General features: G+C 37.6%; 1 protein-coding gene across 8 annotated transcripts in view; it reads left to right on the top strand.

Moving 5' to 3' along the window:
* The first annotated feature begins 8,300 nt into the window (after positions 1–8,300).
* HNRNPC (heterogeneous nuclear ribonucleoprotein C) overlaps positions 8,301–13,637 on the top strand; it is a 55,541-nt gene continuing 50,204 nt past the window's right edge. For 4 of the 8 annotated variants that reach the window (XM_058541023.1, XM_058541022.1, XM_058541030.1 and 1 more), the window contains exons 1-2: positions 8,302–8,421; positions 9,058–9,103. The gene's annotated coding sequence lies outside the window, so the exon portion shown is untranslated. Of the gene's footprint in view, positions 8,422–9,057; positions 9,104–13,637 lie in introns of all 8 variants that reach the window. The other 4 variants (XM_058541029.1, XM_058541031.1, XM_058541024.1 and 1 more) reach the window with 2 other exon arrangements.

Below are 13,637 nucleotides of genomic sequence, written 5' to 3' on the forward strand. Positions count from 1 at the left end.
GGGAAAGATATTTGCAAATCATATATCTGATAAGGGGTTAATTTCCAAAATATATGAAGAACTCAAACAACTCAACAACAAAAAACAAATAACCTGCTTAAAAAATGGGCAGAAGATCTGAACAGACCTTTTTCCCAAGAAGGTATACAGATGGCCAACAAGCACATAAAAAGATGTTCAACATCACTAATTACCAGAGAAATCAAAACCACAATGAGATATGATCTCACACCCGTCAGAATGGCTATTATTAAAAAGACAAGAAATAAATGTTGGAGAGGATGTGGAGAAGAGAGAATTCTTGTACACTGCTAGTGGGAATGTAAATTGGTGCAGCCACTATGTAAAACAATATGGAGATTCCTCAAAAAATTAGAAATAGAAGTACCATGAGGCCAGCCCCATAGCATAGTGGTTAAGTTCGGTACGCTTCACTTCAGTGGCCCAGGTTTGCAGATTTGGATCCTGGGCGTGGACCTACATCATTTGTCAGCCATGCTGTTGCGGCGACCCACATACAAACTAGAGGAGGATTGGCACAGATGTTAGCTCAGGGCTAATCTTCCTCAGCAAAAAAAAAAAACTAGAACTACCATATGATCCAGCCATTCCACTTCTGGGTATTTATCCAAAGAACACGAAAACATTTATTTGAAAAGATATATGCACCCCTGTGTTCACTGCAACAATTATTCACAATAGCCAACTGTAAACAACCTAAGTGCCCACGGACGGATGAATGGATAAAGAAGATGTGGTGTGTATACATACACATATATATACACATAACAGAATACTACTCACTCATAAAAAGGTGAAATCTTTCCATTTGTAACAACTTGAAAGGAACTTGAGGATATTATGCTAAGTGAAATAACTCAGATGGAGAAAGACAAATGCTGTATGATTTCACTCATATGTGGAAGATAAACAAACAAGCAGATAGATATGGAGAAACAGACTAGTGGTTACCAAAGGGGAAGGGGAGGGGGAGGTCAAAAGGGGTAAAGGAGTATATCTGTACGGTGACAGATGGCAACTAGACTTTTGGTAGTGAACACAATGCAGTCTTTAGAGAAGTCGAAATATAATGATGTACACCCGAAATTTATACAATATTATAAACCAATGTTACCTCAATAAAGAAAAAACAAGTAATAAAAATAAGGAGCTGAAGATATAATAACATTTTTCTGATTACCCAAGTAATACATGTTTATGATAGACATGAATAGAAAAATAAAAAGAAGAAAATGAAATGTATTAGTAATTCTATCACCCAGAGATAACTACTGTTATCATTTTGGTTGGTGTATGCATAAAAGCATACAAATTATTTAAGATAAAAACAGGATTATTTTATTTTTTAAAATTTATTTTAAAAATTAAAAACTGTAGTAAAATACACATAATATAAAATTTACTATTTTAACCACTTTTAGTGTACAGTTCAGTAGTGTTAAGTATTGTTAAAAAACAAAATTCAATTATTAAAAAACAAAATCCAACTCACATCAAGAGTCCCTGATGTGTCAAGGATATTAAATTTTTGTATGTTTTCTATTTTGGTTGTTATACATGTACGTTGTAAGTGTAAGTATTTTGAAACAGATTTTAGGAAGTATTTTTTAACAGCATGAAAAAGTTTTATGTACTAGACCTATGCTGTCCAAAACGGTATCCACTGGCCATGTGTGGTTATTACGCACTTGAAATGTAGCTAGTGAGACTAAGGGACTGAATTTTTAATGTTATTTCCTTTTTTTTCTTGCAGTTTTTAAAAAACAACTTTAATGAGGTATATTTTACACTTCATTTATGCCCATTTCAGGTATAAAATACAATGATTTTAGTAACTTCACTGATTAATGCAACCATCACCATAAATCAGTTTTAGGACATTTTCATCTCCCAATTTTATTTACTTTAAACTTAAATTTGAAAACTGATACTTGATTCAGTAATTGAAAACCTTACTCACACAAGCTTAATAAGGCTTTCTTTTGCTTTTCAGCACTCAGATAAAAGGAAAGGGACTTGAATGATCTCGTCATTGCTTGAATCTGCCAATTCAAATGCATGCTTTCTTTGTGATATTATCATCCCTAATTCAGCATTTCTTCAAATTCCCAGAATTTACCATTCTTTGACCCTCTACTATTCTGTTTTTACCACTCCCCAGAAGGGAGTGGTAGTCAGGACATTGGACAATGAGGAAGGGAGCAAGGGAGTATGTTCTGAGGTTTCAGGTATCTGAATATAAATTGAGATGACAAAAAGGCAGTATTCTGGGGGTGGAGTTATGGAATAGGTAGTAATAAAAGATGAGTCATTCTACTGGAAATATTCCTCAGACATTAAGAGAGGTCTCCAAGATTGTGTTTAAAAAGTCCCTGAGTAAATTTTATACTGTAGTTCCCCCTTATCTGCGGTTTTGCTTTCCATGGTTTCAGTTACCTATGGTCAATTGTGGTCCAAAAATATTAAATGGAAAATTCCAGGGCCCGCCCCACGGCTTAGTGGTTAAGTGCGCGCACTCTGCTGCTGGCGGCCTGGGATGGATCCCCGGCGCACACCAACGCACTGCTTCTCTGGCCATGCTGAGGCCGAGTCCCACATACAGCAACTAGAAGGAAGTGCAGCTATGACATACAACTATCTACTGGGGCTTTGGGGGAAAATAAATAAATAAAATTATTAAAAAAAAAGAAAATTCCAGAAATAAACGATTCATAAGTTTTAAGTTGCACACCATTCTGAGTAGTGTGATGAAATCTCTCCCAGTCCCGCTGTATCCTGCCCGGGACGTCAATCATCCCTTTGTCCGGTGTATCCATGCTGTATACACTACTTGCTCATTAGCCCGTTAGGAAAAAACATAGTATACGTAGGGTTCGGGGCTATCCCAGGCATCCACTGGGGGTCTTGGAACATATCCCCCTTCCATAAGAGGGAACTACTGTAAGGGTCAGTTACGTGAAAGATAATTATTATGTGAAATATAATTTCATATTTGAAATGATCTGGGCCAGTTCACATAGTATTTTTATAACATTTAGATGTGTGCTCAAAAGGTCAATTCCTACCATTATATAAAATAAGCACTAATTATGAAATGTAAAACCTGTCAACTGATAAGCATTTTGTAAGCTGTACAAAGATTAGCCTAATGAAATATCACCAGAGGATAAAATCTTGCACCTCAAGAGCCAGAAGGAGAACAGATGGCAAGTGTGTTAAACAAGGCTTAACCTATAAGAAACCAGATTTAGGTCATTGCTGGGATGAAAATTAGAAAAGGATCAAAGAAGACAAAAGAAAAGATGGAGAAAAACATTTAGTAGGAAGGAGAAAAAAGAAATGGAGGAAACAAGAAAGAAACAGGAAGTCTTTCTAATTAAGTCATTTATTTTCACAGTATCTCCTTGAAGGGGATAGAGGCCTATATTACACAGGTCCATAGCATTCTATACTTATCTTTAGTAGCACTTAATAAAATTTATTTTAAGCAATTAATTAATTATTCATTTAGTATTTGACTCTGTTCTGAAGGTCAGGGGCCATGTCTATTTTGTTTACTTCTATGTTCCTGTGACCTGGCACAGAACTTGGCATAATGCTTATTACATAGCACGTACTTCATAAATATTTGTTAAATAAATGAGTAGGATTTTTCCACCTTTGCAAAACTTATATTATTAATAACTTGTAATGGTTATATGCACACATTCTAAAATCAGACTTCCTAGCATTTTTAGCTCCATTAACAACTAGCTGTGCTACCTTAGGCAAATTACTTAACTTCTCTGTGTTTTAGTTTCCTCATATTTAAAATGCGAATAATAAAATTACCAAATGAACTAATTCATGTAAAATACTTAGAAAAGTGCTTGATGCATGATATCCGCTCAATAAAAGTTATCTATTATTTTTATTATTATTAATATGAGGGTGACCAGTAATACTTAAAGTCAAATACTACTCAACCCCAAAACCACTAAATGGATGTCATGATTCAGAATTTCTTTAATCTTTCTAATTTTTTCAAGCTTTGTGGATAAAGATTTTTTGCTTGTTCTTTTATTTTTTAATTTTTAAGCTCAGTGTTTTGGTTATTAAAACAAAAATTTAAAAGTCCCTGACTACAGATTATAATACTTAGGTAAAAATAAATCCATATATACATTTTTTAAAAATCTGTAAACATCTATACCAAATAGTTAAAAATGGATGTTTTTGGAGAATGGATCACATAGGGATTTTCACTTTTTCTGTATTTCAAATTTTTACAATAATCACATATTTATCAGAAAAAAATCAAATAGGATATTTCCATTTGGAAAGCTTTAAAATAATAAGAAAGAAAAAACACACTGGAAGCCTTGAGAAGGTGTGTATGCAACCGAAGTGATGACTAATTTTATTAACAATGTGTAAAATCTTTTTTATAGAATCTGTACTCTAGAAGCCAGATCATCAGTAATCTATTCACTGGACTCTGTATTCCAAATTTCCCTAGTATGATTTTACCCACTGCCAAAGGCTTTTGGAATGAAAACAGAAATAGGTATAATGAAATACTATGTCAGATAACTAGTCAAACAATCAACCTATTCAATATTGTGATTCATACACATACACCAAGCACAAATTGGGGTCCATAAACAAAAGGATTACAGAACAAAACAGTGCTATCCTGTTATGGGATAAATAATGACTACGAAATGAGTTTGAGAAGGGGTGCAAAGTTTGAGAACTGGAACTAAGTTATATCCAGTTTTGTGACGTTTAGATCAATGCCTTGAGTATATAAAATACTTAAAGTCAAAAAAAACCCACTAAAGTATTGGTTGATTAAATAAGCAGTTGAATGAATCATCATGTATTCTTTAAAAGCATTAATTGGGACTTGAGTTGGGTTTTAAAGAATGGTTGGATTATGGGGAAAGAGAACAGCAATGTGGCCCATTGGAGTGGGGACAGCAGGGGCTGCCCAGGCATAGGGCCCTGTGGAGTGGAGAACACTGACAGGTAATGAGACAGTCAGGGAAGGGCTGTGAATGAAACAATTAAAAACGTAGGACTGGAATAGAGAGCTATTACAGGAGTGTAGTGTGGGAGTCACACAGTGAAAGTGAATGCTTTCAGATGATTACCATGACAGCAGTTTGCAGGATCAGCTTGAGGGACAGACTCAAGGTGGGAGAAACAGGATGCAGTAAAAGAGTAAGGGTCTTGAAAGTATTGTGTAATATCTTTATAATATTATTAATATAATAATATTAATATTAGGCATTTCATAGCTATTGCTGCTTTTCCTTTCTTCTTCTTGACAGGTGGCTTGGAATTGGGAGGAGAGAAGTTACAGCGGGTACATTATTCTGGTAAAACGCCCAAGCCACATAAAGCCTTCCTCAAATAGAATTACTTCTTGAATTAAAAATAAAAGTTCAGTTTTGTTTTGTTTTCTCTTTAGCCCAAGGTAAGGAGTTAACTTCTTCTCTGTTTCCTTACCTCTTCCTTCTCTCTCCCTCCACTCCTGGAGTCTGGCTAATGGCTGTCTTTCTACTCTACACAGCCACCCAATAGAAGAAGCATTCACCTTTAGAACTGTAAAGGTGTTTAGAGTAAGCAGAAGAGATCAACGGAACTTCCTTCCCTCCATCTCCCCCACCTAGGTTTACAGAGCCTTAAAACCACTGTCATGAATGTCTGCTATCAACATGGTGCTTAGCGTTCTGCCTTGTATTATGCTATTTTTGCACTAGTTTTCTCATCCTTAGTAAACTCTAAGTTACTTGACAGAGGTACTGATTGTTAATTCTTCATGTATCCTCCATTTTCACCCTACCTAGCATAGGAGTGAACTCCTGGAAAACATAAATGCTGTCTCTTAAGTACTTCTCTTGCACCAAATACAGTGCTGGTTAATAAGTAGGTCATGACAATGATCATGCAGTAAAACTGATTTCTGGTAAAATGAAATAAGTGGTTTTCATTGACATTTTATAGACATTTTTATTCTATGAGAACAATGAGTAATAAAACATGTTAGTGTTTATTTGTGTTTACTTAAGTCAAGAATTACATGAATTACACGTAGACCAAGCCTCACAGTCTCCGGGTCCCTCTGAGTTAAGTGCTATACAAAATATATAATAAAGAAAGGACAGTGTACTTGTTTGTCCTGGGAAAATAGCAATTTCCCCTGACAAATAAAAGTTAATAATTAATTAATTTAATACAAATTTAAAACAATCTCTGTTTAAGGCCCTGTGATATGTAGTAAGCAAGGGGAATACAGAGAGGAATAAAAATTAAACTCTGCCATCAAAAAACTTACCATCCAGGAGCGGAGAAGAGATGAGTGTAAAATTAACCACAGTGCTCTGAAGTAGTTTTAAATAAATTGCAATGTGGGCAATTGAGCTGAGGCTTCAAGCACTTGTAGAATGTTCTCTCTCTGATTTCTTGTTCAAAGTCGACGATTTGGAAAATATAGAAAAGCACAAGGAAGTGAAAAAAAAAAGCACATGTAATTGTCCCACCAGGAGAGAACCACTACTAACATTTTAGTATATTTTTTCTTACACACTTTCTGTTTTTGCTTTTTAAATTAGCTTGAAGCAATACATGCATATGGGAAAAAATTCAAACAGTATAGAAAGGCATACCATCGAAAAAGGTAGAAGGTTCGCTCCCCAAAGGTATTTTGAAATAAATTTCTAGGCCCAAGATGGAGACTCTCATGCTGGGTGACACGTCAGCAAACCGAACTTTCATGTTCCTGTAAACGCTCCAGTTGACCAGAAACGCAGTATATCCAATCCTCAAATACCAAGCCAGCTCTGGGCTATGTACTGTATTTATTTCCGTGTTCCTTGATCTTTCTAAATAAGGTCAGATACGCAAGCCCAGCCGATCATGCTGTTTCCGCCTGTTTCCGCGTGAGGCTTCTGATGCTACATGAACCTGGCTCCTGCCCTCGGCAAGAGTGCTCCACTGCTTGTGAGGCACTGCCTTCTCCCAATCCATGGATTGTTTTCCCTTGAATAAAGGACATCAAATTCGTTACTAAATTGTTTTAGTTTTGTCCTTTGACAGGTAACAGCCAGCTCCCTCGTGAATCGCTCTGGAATTCAGAATTAATTCAAAACTAATGCATAAAATTGCATTCACATACACTTATATCCCTTACTTATTACATACAGATGGAATCACATCATCTAGACAGTGTTTTGCACTTTGCTTTCCCTAATGGCACAGAGAAATCTGCCTCATTCTTAGTAGAGCTGGTCCTATTCCATTGCGTTCATGGCTGCTAATACAACGAGAGAGCCTGGCAGGCGACGACCCAGACGAGTAGATGGGAAACACGCCATTTCAGGATGAAAAGAATTAAGGGACCAGATTGTTTGGGGAGAGAGACAGAGGGGGAAGCCTATTTAGTGGGCATGTAGGGTTTTAGTAAGTGAGATGACTTGGGCCAGAGGATGGGCGCTGTAGCATTCCAAGATTGGAATTTAGACTTTCTTTACTTTTTGTAGTGGAGAAGAATTAGGAAGTCAGTTGGTTTAGGTGAGATATGGATTTTCTGAAGAAGGGCCCGACAGGCTATGAAGTGGAGTTGTCCAGGAGGGAGCTGACATTTGAGTCTAGAACCGAGAAGGGATCTAGGGTTGGAAAAACGGCAGGGCAGGTTAGTTTTCTACACACAAGACTAGGCCTAGTCTTCACTGCTCCCTCCCCACTCCAAGAAAAGTCCTTTCTTTATCCACAGCGCACGACGGAGGATTCACTCTGCGCGTCTCATTTTTCCTAGGCCCGGGGCTGGGGCAGAGCCTCAAGGCCTGCTACCTAACAAAACCCCTGACTCCTTCCCCGCCCCCGCGCCGCGGGAATTCCGAGATCTGGGCGAGCCTTCTAGCAGGCACTCTAAAGAGCAGAGATAGGACACCGTGGCCGCCAATCAGACCTTCCAGATACCCGGATGTGAAGTGGTGCGCGATACAAAGGCGAGCTTCTACCCAGCGCTTCGTCAGGTACAGTGGCCAATAAGCATTTCTCAGGCGATAAATGACAGGAAAAACAACCAGTTACAAACTAGCTTCTCTCACGCATGTGGAAATTCTCTTGCTTAGTCTAACCCACTACTGGTTGTGATTGGGCAGAATCGTGAAGAGCGGTAGAACTGTCTAATTAGAAGCGGGAGCGAGAAAAGTCGCAGCCAATAGGAAGATTCCTAGAAGTGGGGCGGGGGCTAGGCCTTCTCCTCGGCGGCAGAGGAGGCTCGGGGGCCATTTTGTGAAGAGACGAACCGGTTGCGGCCGCGTTGCCGACCTCGAGCAGCAGTCGGCTTCTTCACGTAGAACCCGGGGGTAGGAGATTCAGAATCGAATCTCTTCTCCCTTCCCCCTCCTGGTAAGTAGACGGGGCGGAAGCAAGGGAGGCGTTGGGTTCCTCGGGGAGCGCGAGAGTGTGCGGGAGAGGAGACGAGGGAACCTTCCCCTCGGTAGAGTAACCAGGCCCCGGTTTATTCTGTTGGCACTGGGGGATTGTGTCTTATGCTGGAGAGAGTTTTGTAGGTCTCAGCGCTTGCGTAGATTTAGCCTAGTGTCCTCTAGGCCACGATCCGCAGGGAAAACGTCCTTTTTCTTTTTCGCTCCCTGTGTTAACGGCTGCTTTCCTTTCCTTTTCTAAAACCATGAGGACTCCAAGAGAGATCGTGGAAGGAAAGATCGAGATGCGCATTGATATAGTTGAAGTTAATGTAGTACCGCTGTTTCCTGTTAAATTTAAAAATTGGGCGGGGGTTGGGGGAGGGTTGCAGAGTACATATTGTGCCGCAGGCCTGTAAATCCTGGAGCGTACCGCAGGGCGTAAGAATAACGAATATTATAACAATAGATTTAACATTTTGTTGCTTTTTATTTTATTCCTCCCTGAGCAAAAGATGGACCTCGAAATGGTTATTTTCAATTCTATTTTTAAAAAATATTGTAATCTCATTTACATATTAACAGTAATAATTAAAGCTGGCTTACTTTTTATCTGCAGGTTACAAATCACTTGAAATATATAAGTTAGTGGAACTTTGCTTGAGGTAGGTATTACTGTCTTTCTCAGACAAACTGAGGCGTAAGAGTGTTGGTTGCCAGGGTCGTATTAAATCAGTGAAACTGGTAAGGAATTTGATCACATACGATAGTCAAGTGGTTTTACCCACCTATTGGAATACTAGGTGCTAAAAGTAGTATATTATCTGGATGTTTACGAGGTCCTAGTTACAGCAACCACTAGCGGTAACTGGAAATTCCCAAACTGCACTTGGGAAAAATATTTACGAGAATTGCGTTTGTTGTTAATGTAACGTCCTGATAAACTTAAAATTTGACTTTCAGGGTATTCTCATATTAATTTTCCAGACCATCTAAACTTTAACAAAAATGCATGACTAAATAGTTTTAGGCACGTATTATAGTGCCTAGTATTTGCAAGGTCCTGAAACATGATTAAAAATTTTTGCTAAGCTTATAAAAATTACATAGGTTTCTAAATAGCACCCCTTTCACTTTTCTGAGAAATGGCTTTTTTTATCCTGGTGTAAGATTTCATTGATTTTATTTTTCTTAGTGTGTTAATTCTCACAAAAACTTATGTTATTAAGCACAGTTTAAACCAACACTGCAGGATAAATTCATCCCTTAGGAAACAAGTCTACTTGATAGAAAATAAAAGTAGTCTTATTATAGATAGCTATGCATTTGTTGATCCCTCACCGTGTAGATACTGTGATGGGGATTAAAGGCGTTGCCTTTATATTTTTTTAAGCCTAAACATATATATTATTATATGGGCTTAAAATTAAAGTTTATCCCTCTGCAGAACTGTTAGAAATGAGGTAAGAGCAGTGATTGGTTAATTCAGGAGATCATAGACTTAATAAAAATATTGCTGGCAAATAAAGAGAAATGTAAGGAATTAATGTTTAAGAACAATTATTGATAAGAGTTGAAATTATTTGAAGGGCACTTTTTTTTGCCTTAAGGTGTTAGAATTATGGGTTCCTTGAGATCGGCATGTACCAAGGTAACAGTTCCTTTGAGGTAATATTCATCTGGAATGATGTGGCCACAGGATTAATATCTGAAACAATTCTAGATGTGTTTTCAAATAGGTGGGCATTAGTAACATTTTCATGTTGGCTGGAGAGGAAGGATTTAAGTAGGATGACTTAAGTTGCACGTCTTCTGACCTTTTTGTGTGTTTCCCATACTCATGCCAGGGGAATGCTTGGTGTCCTGTTTGCTATTCCTTCTGTAGAGAATTAAACATACCATGTATTTGTCATTAGGTCTCTAGAGGGTTTCACATAGTATGCGACCTTTGTTTTGGATGGAATTGCTGTTAGAAACAAGCAAGGAATAAACTCCAAAACAGCTAGTTATTCTAATCTTTAAGATTAATTATATTAACTGGTGAATGTGTGGGATGTAAATTGGGGAGTGTGACAGTTGAAAGAATTTTGGCCTAGGAGTTAGAGAACTGGATTTTAGCCCCTGCTGGTTATTAGCTGTGTCAGGCAAATCAGTTAAACTTTCTGGGTTTCAGTTTTATACTTATGAGGGGGTTTAGACTTGTTACCTTTGTTAACTGCTGATTTCTATAACTCAAGTTATTTGTTGCTGGGTGGCTGAAAAGTATACAGAAATAATTTTATTATTAAAAGCAGTTTTTTTATAATAGTAATTTTTGTTAACTGCCTTAATATCAGTATTTTAGTCTTCAAGTAATTTTATTAGTAGTAGTTTTTGGGGAATAGTATTTGCTCATACTTTATATGTATACTCATTCATTCTCATTGGGATCAGGGAAGATTATGGTTTTGTACGTATTAGGTTTACTAGAGAGTTGACCATGGTGAGAACCAGAGCTATTAGATGTAGCATAACTACATGGATTTTCTTAGATATTGGAAATTTGGGATTTATAAAGGGAAGAAGGATTACTATAGGATTTTTTTATCCTCTTGGTGCGTTTATTATGATAGGTTATAATGTTCTTGGATTTATTTTATATCAATCTTAAACTCTTCACAGTGGTTCTTGAACATGAGCTGACATCAGAATCAGCAAGAGGGCTATTTAAAACAGATTGCTGGGCTCTCCACCAGTTTCTGATTGAGTCTGGGTTGTGCCCCAAGAATTTGCATTTCTAATTAAGTGCCAAGTGATGCTGGTTGGCAGACCTCGCTTTGAGAATACCCCTTTCGAGGAGGAATCGGAACCTCCCAGAGATTTGACAGTTTAATCTAAGTATGCTGTTGATTGCAAAGCTTTACAGTTAGGTGCTAAAGTTGTTTGGTCTTTGTTTATGAGTGATAGCTCATCAATTTAACGTAACGTCTTGGGAGACATCTTCACTTTGAAAGATGTAAATGCTTTTCTTTTTTTTTTTTTTAATTTTATTTATTTATTTTTTCTCCCAAAGCCCCAGTAGATAGTTGTATGTCATAGTTGCACATCCTTCTAGTTGCTGTATGTGGGACGCGGCCTCAGCATGGCTGGAAAAGTGGCACGTCATTGTGCGCCCGGGATCTGAACCCCGGCCGCCAGCAGCGGAGCGCGTGCACTTAAAACCGCTAAGCCACGGGGGCCGGCCCAGAAAGATGTAAATGCTTTTCATATTAACTGACTCTTTTTAAGAAACATCTTCACTTTGAAAGATATAAATGCTTTCTTTTCATGGTAATTGCCTTTTTTTAAGCTTACTGTCTTGTGACAAGTGCAGAGAATTTGTTTGTAGATGAGCCACGAAGTTATGTAATATATCCTGAAAATTTTGAGTACTGGTTTCAGGCTGTGACTCCAAATAAGAAAATTGAATGTTTCACCATAACGATACATCACAAACGCTGACTTGAAGAAGATAACATTCAAATGATTGTACGTTTTCTATGACCTTTTCTTCAGTTACACATTTGTACAATTTAACACATCAATCCAAGTGTAAAAGTAACTTATATGTCATGCCTAAATTGGTCTGCGTTTATTTTATTTTATTTTTTTTGCTGAGGAAGATTCGCCCTGAGCTAATATCCATTGCTAATCTTCCTCATTTTGCTTGAGGAAGATTTGCCTTGAGCTAACATCAGTGCCAGTCTTCTATTTTGTATGTGAGTTGCCGCCACAGCATGACTGACAAGTGGTGTAGGTCCACGCCTGGGGTCTGAACCTGCAAACCTGGCCTGCCCAAGTGGAGCATGCGGAACTTAACTTCTAAGGCATGGGGCTGACCCCTGTATTTAAATTTTTAAAAATTTAAAATTAAAATTTTAGAGTTATAATACCTATTCTGTTGTCATCATTCATACGTAATTGACTCAAGGAACACTTTTAAAAAGCTCAGCTTAAGATTTTTCATTTTACTGACATTTGTAAAGGAAAATAAAATATCATGGCTGAATATTGAAGTGTGAGTGCAACCACTTCATTCTTATTTACTCAGAGACCTATAATCTAATTGCAGATCTTGTTTTTGCTGATGAAACAGCCAGTCCAACATGTAGTTATTCAGTGTGGTGTTATGTATCAGATCTTATAATTCATATCTTGGAATTAGCTATATATACTACTTAATAAACAGTGGGGCCATGGGGACACGTTCCTTAAGAAACATACTTTTATTTCTCACCTGTTTTATGACATTAAATATTCAGTAGCTGCCATAATCTTTTTTTCTTTCATCTGTGGTTTTTCATTCTGTCAGTGAGTGGAATAATGTGCTCCTTATTTAAAGCATCTTTCTCCCTTACTGTTGAACCTATCGGGTCATGTGGTTTGATCACTCATTGATTTTCAGAATAGATGTTATCTCTACTATGTATCTTCATGGTAGGCCATTCTTCAATCTATATCATAGGAAAAACTACATGGACTTAAAATTTAGAACACATGAATCTCCTTACCTTCATATTCTTGATGTTTGACATTTGCTCACTTCTTCATCTCTGTCAGCCTGGTTTTTCTGTACTTTCTTTGCCCAGACTGCTGATTATCAAGATGAATGTTAGAATGTAGACCTTTTTTTGAGACTCTAAGGACATACAGGGGCGTATTTAGTTAATTTTAGTCACCTACTGATGTTAAAGCATTGTAAGGACAGTCACTGGTAGAGGTGATGAGAGGCTCTCCCCATCCCAGTGGAATGTTATGCATTACCAAAATGTGTTAGATGCAATGGACAGATATTTCTGTCTTGGGGGTTTAGGGCACAACATTTCTGAGGAACTCTGACTCAATCTGTCCCTTCTCCTTTCACAGGGCAGCAAGGCGAACCCCATCCCTACTCACTGGAGCTCAGCTTTGATTTTTAACCTCCCTTCCCCACCCTTCCAGAACACACACATTCCCATTCCAAAACTGATTTTATAAAGACATTTTAAAGATAATGACGCAACTTGGTGTGCACTACAGCAAATTTACAGGTGTTTTTTTTTTAATTGTTTCCAAACACGGGACCTGGATTTAAGATGTAATTTTTAAAATTTCTATTTCTATTTTTTCTGCAGCAGTTGGGTTAGAGGAGGAGGAACCTTTTAGCCTCTCATAAACTGACCTCTCTACTTCCTCGTGTAT

The sequence above is a fragment of the Diceros bicornis genome, chromosome 5 (genome assembly GCF_020826845.1).
Source record: "Diceros bicornis minor isolate mBicDic1 chromosome 5, mDicBic1.mat.cur, whole genome shotgun sequence".
NCBI classification, from domain to species: Eukaryota; Metazoa; Chordata; class Mammalia; order Perissodactyla; family Rhinocerotidae; genus Diceros; species Diceros bicornis.